This window comes from Pygocentrus nattereri, chromosome 15 (assembly GCF_015220715.1).
Source record: "Pygocentrus nattereri isolate fPygNat1 chromosome 15, fPygNat1.pri, whole genome shotgun sequence".
Classification (NCBI taxonomy): Eukaryota; Metazoa; Chordata; class Actinopteri; order Characiformes; family Serrasalmidae; genus Pygocentrus; species Pygocentrus nattereri.
The window spans coordinates 14,172,190-14,178,541 of NC_051225.1; the positions used below are offsets into that span (position 1 = coordinate 14,172,190).

The 6,352-nt window shown below is 40.6% G+C and overlaps 1 protein-coding gene across 2 annotated transcripts in view; it reads right to left on the minus strand.

Moving 5' to 3' along the window:
• The window catches only part of LOC108433047 (trichohyalin), a 318,922-nt gene extending 313,764 nt beyond the window's left edge, over window positions 1–5,158 (minus strand). For both annotated transcript variants that reach the window (XM_017707316.2, XM_017707312.2), the window contains exon 1: window positions 4,987–5,158. The gene's annotated coding sequence lies outside the window, so the exon portion shown is untranslated. The remainder of the gene's footprint in view (window positions 1–4,986) is intronic.
• Window positions 5,159–6,352: the final 1,194 nt, after the last annotated feature.

The window sequence follows — 6,352 nt, forward strand, 5'->3', positions numbered from 1 at the left end:
AGCGTCTCAGTACAGTGTTTGAGAAAAACCTTGATGTTATGGCGAAATATTAGCACAGTGGCATACATGCAGGATACTATCTTGTACAATTTGTAAACTGAATGCAGCGTGTCAGAAGCATCTGCTTTCAGAGACAGCACTGAATTACAAACTAATCCACTGTTTTGCCTGTCACATTACATCATTCACATCATCAACATTTTCTCCTCTCAATTTCTGGCAACGTGAAAAAGGACATTGTGCAATACGGAGCGGTCAATATAATACAAACAAGTATTCAATGTAATACAAACAAGAAGAATTCACTGTAATACAAACAAGAAGTATTCAGTGGACAGTCCTACCAAGGACCTTTCTCAGCTGCAGCCTAACTTTTGGTATGAATGAAGCACAATACGGAACAGCCGATCACATAAACAGCCTGTTCAATTCTAAGGAATAAAGAGAGGGTGGAAATGGTCATGTAAAAATGAAATGTGTGTGTTTTGGGGACATTCTTCTTCTTCTTCTTTCGGCTGCTCCCTTTAGGGGTCGCCACAGCGGATCATCTGCCTCCATCTTGTCCTATCCACTGCCTCCTCTACTTTCACACCAACCATCTCCATGTCCACCTTCACTACATCCATAAACCTTCTCTGAGGTCTACCTCTTCTCCTTCTACCCGGCAGCTCCATCTCCAACATTCTTTGACCAATATATCCACTATTCCTCCTCAACACATGTCCAAACCATCTCAACCTGGCCTCTCTGGCTTTATCTCCAAACTGCTCCACCTTCACTGTCCCTCTGATCTGCTCATTTCTAATCTTGTCCAGCCTTGTCACTCCCAACGAAAATCTCAGCATCTTCATCTCCACCACCTCCAGCTCAGCCTCCTGTCTTTTAGACAGAGCCACAGTCTCCAAACCATACATCATAGCAGGACGCACTACTGTCTTGTAAACCTTCCCTTTCACTCTTGCTGCTATCCTTCTGTCACACATCAGCCCTGACACCCGTCTCCACCCACTCCATCCTGTCTGCACCTTCTTCTTCACCTCTTTTCTACACTGTCCATTGCTCTGGATGGTTGACCCAAGATATTTGAAGTCATCCACCTTCACGACCTCTACTCCTTGCATCTTCACCTTTCCACCTGCCTCCCTCTCATTCACACACATGTATTCCTTCTTCTCTCTACTGACCTTCATTCCTCTCCTCTCCAGTGCAAACCTCCACCTCTCCAGATTCTCTTCCACCTGCTCTCTACTCTCAGCACAGATTACAATGTCATCTGAAAACATCATGGTCCATGGAGCCTCCTGCCTGACCTCATCTGTCAACCTTTCCATCACCATTGCAAACAAGAAGGGACTCAAAGCTGATCCCTGCTGTAACCCTACCTTCACCTTGAAACCATTTGTCACTCCAACTGCACACCTCACCACTGTCGTACTATCCTCATACATGACCCGCACCACCCTAACATACTTTTCAGCTACACCTGACTTCCTCATACAGTACCACAGTTCCTCTCTTGGCACCCTATCATATGCCTTCTCTAGATCCACAAAGACACAATGCAGCTCCTTCTGACCTTCTCTGTACTTCTCTACCAACACTCTCAATGCAAAAATTGCATCTGTGGTACTCTTTCTGGGCCTGAAACCAAACTGCTGCTCACTGATCTGAACCTCTCACCTTAGCCTTGCTTCAACAACTCTTTCCCATAACTTCATGGTGTGGCTCATCAACTTTATACCTCTGTAGTTACTGCAGCTCTGCACATCACCCTTGTTTTTAAAAATGGGGACCAGTACACTGCTTCTCCACTCATCAGGCATCCTCTCACTCTCCAGGGTTTTGTTAAACAACCTGGTTAAAAGGTCCACTGCCTTCTCTCCTAAACATCTCCATACCTCCACAGGTATGTCATCTGGACCAACTGCCTTTCCATTCTTCAGCCTTTTTAAAGCTGCCCTCACTTCCACCTTACTAATTCTCTGCACTTCCTGATCCACTATCTCTCCCCCCAGTTGTCCTCCTCTCTCTCTCATTTTCCTCATTCATTAGTTCTTCAAGGTACTCCTTCCATCTACTCAACACTCTCTGTTCACTCACTAGTACATTTCCCTCTCTATCCTTTATCGGCCTAACCTGCTGTACATCCTTTCCAGCTCTATTTCTCTGTTTAGCCAAACGATACAAGTCCTTTACTCCTTCCTTACTGTCCAGCTTTTGGTACATAAAAAACCTAAAAAGTAGACATCAGGGATAAACATTCAGGACATGGGCCCTTTAATGGAAGTGCTTCAATTAACAATAGTAGCTTACTTAAAAAAAAAGTTTGTATAAAAATTAGTTATTTTATTAGCTGCGTTTAAAATAGCAATTTTATCTATATGTTTTGTGTATAACTGCAATTTTACATAGTTTGCTCATGCACTCACATTCACGTGAGGTCCAGTCAGAGTGAGATGAGTTTTCAGTTGGCACACTTGTGTTTTTAATTGCTTTAAAACTATGGCAGGAAAACGTCCTTCATGTCCTTATTAAAGAAGACTGAGAGGAAGACATCGTGTTCTGAGACGCATAGGCTGCACGTCCGTCCCACCGCCGTCTTTTAAAGATCAGAGCATAAACTTCATCTCCTGTGCAGACCAATTTTTGCTCCTGCCATGCTGAACGTTATAAACTTTCACTATGACGCGACGCACATGCAGGACGGACTTAAACTTTCGAATAGGGAATGTAATCAGATACGGGCGTTTACATGGATATTATTCTTGTATTTAACAGTTTATTTACAGGATTACCCACCTCAATCAATCACACAGAAACTGTATTCCTACTGTATAACAGTAACTGTATAACAGCCTCACTAGTCTATTCTAATTGAGGTATTTAGATGGACGTATTCTATTCTGATTGAGCTATTAGTCGGATTATTAACAGATTATTAGGCTGCATGTAAAGTCGCTAAAGATGAATTTATTTATTTTTAACTGAGTGCACATTCAGACAAAAACTTTACATCTTAAAAACACATCAAGCCATCTAAATCATACCAGGTTTCTAGGTTTTCTAATTCATCATTCATAAAACAAGCAGAACTGGCTGTGTCTTGTTCAGAACAACAACAGGGACAGTGACAAGCCTTTAAAATTATGTCTACTGGATGTTTCTTCCTAAATAATGCCCTGAAAAGAATACTGGTTGTCATCCTTGTCATTTCCAGTTCATACAGATTTGTTTGGGGTTAGAGAGCAATGTAGAAATAAAATAATGAAAGATGACTTTTTCCAAGTTCTAAGATATAAAAAAGTAAAGTAACCCCACTACAATTTGAGAGAATATTTAGAAATCTGTAATGGATTATGTTTTAAGTAACGACCCCAAAACTGGAGGCAGGCAGTAATACTTTACATCTACTTAGTAGCATGTACTTAAAGGGGAACTCCATGTTTTTCAAAATTTTAGCATAATTTAACATAAAGTCATATAGTGTGGTATGATCTGAAATGATTCATAGTAGAGAAACTTTCTGAATCAGAATTTTTCACATCAGGAGTGATGGGAACCAGACAAAACATTCAATTTTAAGTAAAAGGAGCCCTGTTCCCACATACTTCGGGCTACAGTCACAACCTTGAAGTCGTTCTTCCCCCAATCATCAGAATAACTGAATTACAGACACAGATTAACAGAGGCTAGAATGTAGAATGACTTTATTTCCGCCTTACTCATAGATCTCTCAACTGATCTCTAACTCCTGCTATGTTATCAAGACCACATGTTTTGAATTATGATGTCTTTGTGGATAGTGGCAGGCTTTGAAGGTAAGGACTGTCAGATTGGCTAGCGTTTGCTGATTTGGTGCTTATGCAGCAAATGATGGTATAAAATTCATTTTTAAAGCCACTCATGGCAGAGAAGTGCAGAGAGGATGTTGTGAGGTAGGGGTGTCCAATCTTCTCCAGGGTCGGTATTGGCTGCAGGTTTTCAACAAAGAAGATCACCTAATGAAATGTTTGCAGACTAAAGCCGACTGATTAAACAAAGAGAATCAGGTGTGATTCAGCGGATAAGCCTGGACAACCCTGTTGTAAGGCAAAACAGCCCTTAAAAGAACCTAACATGGTCAATATTGCAAATAAAAACTCAGAAGACATTTTACTTTTGTTTTGGATAGTAAACACAATGGCTATATTTGCATTGTAGATATTGTGACTCCTGGTTCCTATCACCACCACTGTAAAGAAGGAATGAGTTTGTTTCTCTACAATGAACCATTTCACATCAAACCACTCTGACTGACTTTGCTTACATCTCAGCAATTGAATTATGGTGAAATTTTGAAGACTTTAAATTGTTCTTTAAGTGCAAATTATTTGGGTTTGCATTTCAGAGCATTTTCAATACGTATTTTTACGTTGACTCAACTGTACTTGTGAGGAAAGAAATGTACTTTTCAAATTCCTAATCCTTTCTTTGTGCTTCATTGCGTTTTATTGGCATGAATTGCTTTTCTGATGCTCACATATCTCAAACTGAAGCTTTAGCAGCGCTAGAATAGAGAAATACAGGTCCAAACAAAGTTCAACATCAATGCTGAGAGATGTTTTTTGGGCTTTTGGGCCTTTTTACTCCTAACCACGTTGTTATTATTTCTACTCGTGTCATTAATTCACTGAAGCGGTGATATTTTTAATTGAGAGTAGTTCTAGGCTACTCTACCCACCTGTTCTGCTCACCCACCATTAGGCTGTGCAACGGACGGCATCGTCTCTCGTTTGTTTTCTGTAAGATAGAACGGAATTACGCTAATTACGCTTGAAATTGTCTGTAACTCTAACCTCCGGGTAAAGGGCTGTACATTTGTTAACTGTGTTAACTTTTCAGAGAGACTCTATACCGATGAAGGGAGCTAGTTAGCTTGCTGGCTAAAAACAATGAATAAGTGGTCAAGTGGCTTAGTGAGCGCTAACTTAGCTGCTAGCTAACTACCTGTTTGCACTGAACAGCAGCACTGCATCATTTCACCCGCGTCCAGGACTCAACTGCTGCCTCGTCTCTTGCAGAGCTGCTTCTCCTTCATGCTGTGGATTTCTACAGCACTCCCATTCATTACTTGGTTCAGTTTACAAGCTCTGCCTAAAGCGCAATCTGAGTGCTGCGCTTAACGCTTGGGCAACAGTTCTAAGTACCCGCCCCATTATGTCCTTCTCCCGCCTCGCCCGCCCTCACACCGCGGCTTGATCCTGACGTACAGCACACTCAGCCAATCGCAGGGTAAAGATGCTCGCCGCGCTGCAGCAAGGACCAATCATAGTTCGCGATTGTGTCACGGTGGGAGTTGCCTTGGGCAGAGTGAGAGGCGCTGATTTCCATGGGAACCGAGCAAACAGATGAAAATGGCGGTTGAATAGCATCTCGCGAGCGGTTGTCTTGGCAACCCGAAGGCGCTGTTGAAAGCCACACTGGTTTGTTTACATGAGCTATTTATTTTTAAATGCGCCTTATATTATTATATAAATGCGGTTCATATATATATATATATATATATATATATATATATATATATATATATATATATATATATATATATATATATATATATATATTATTTTTTATTTTATTTTATTTTATTTATTTATTTATTTTTTAATATATTTATGCGGTTTATACAACAAACGTTGGCATAAAGCTGCTTTTATGGAAAACGGTGTTCAGACACTTTAAGGCCAAAATTAAAAACTTGGAAAATCCCCTCGATGTAACGTGAAGGAACTTGTTATAAACAGCTCTGAAACAAACTAACTAACTAACCAACTAATTAATAAATAAAGCCCTGGGTTGGATAAAAGCAGAAGGAAGCTACATATCTAAGGTGAATGTCATCTTGCAGCCAGTGGTGGACAGTAACTGAGCACATGTAATTAGTTTCTGTACTTAAGTAGTTTTTTTGTGCATCTGTACTGACGTTTTTCCATTTTGGGCGACTTTTTATTTTCACTCCACTACATTTCAAAGTCTAATATCTTAATTTTTTCCTCCACTACATTTTGAGAAATCTGTCATTCCTTTGGTTTCTGTGTGTATAAAAACATAACATGTCAAAACGAAAGAAGCGCAAAGCAAGAACACCAATCAGGGCACAGCGGTCACTTTGTTTTGAGCTTGTTCTGACCTGTTGGTCATACCGACCCAGTGCAGCACACGGTTCAACATCAGCGCAGCAGCAAACAAGAAGCTGGTGAATATCTGACTTCAGCTTCATATCACTGTAGAAATAGGGGTGGGCAATAATAAATAATTGCCCCTATTTGAAGGCATATGATGCTCTAAATGTAACCAGCAGCCCAGCAGTGAG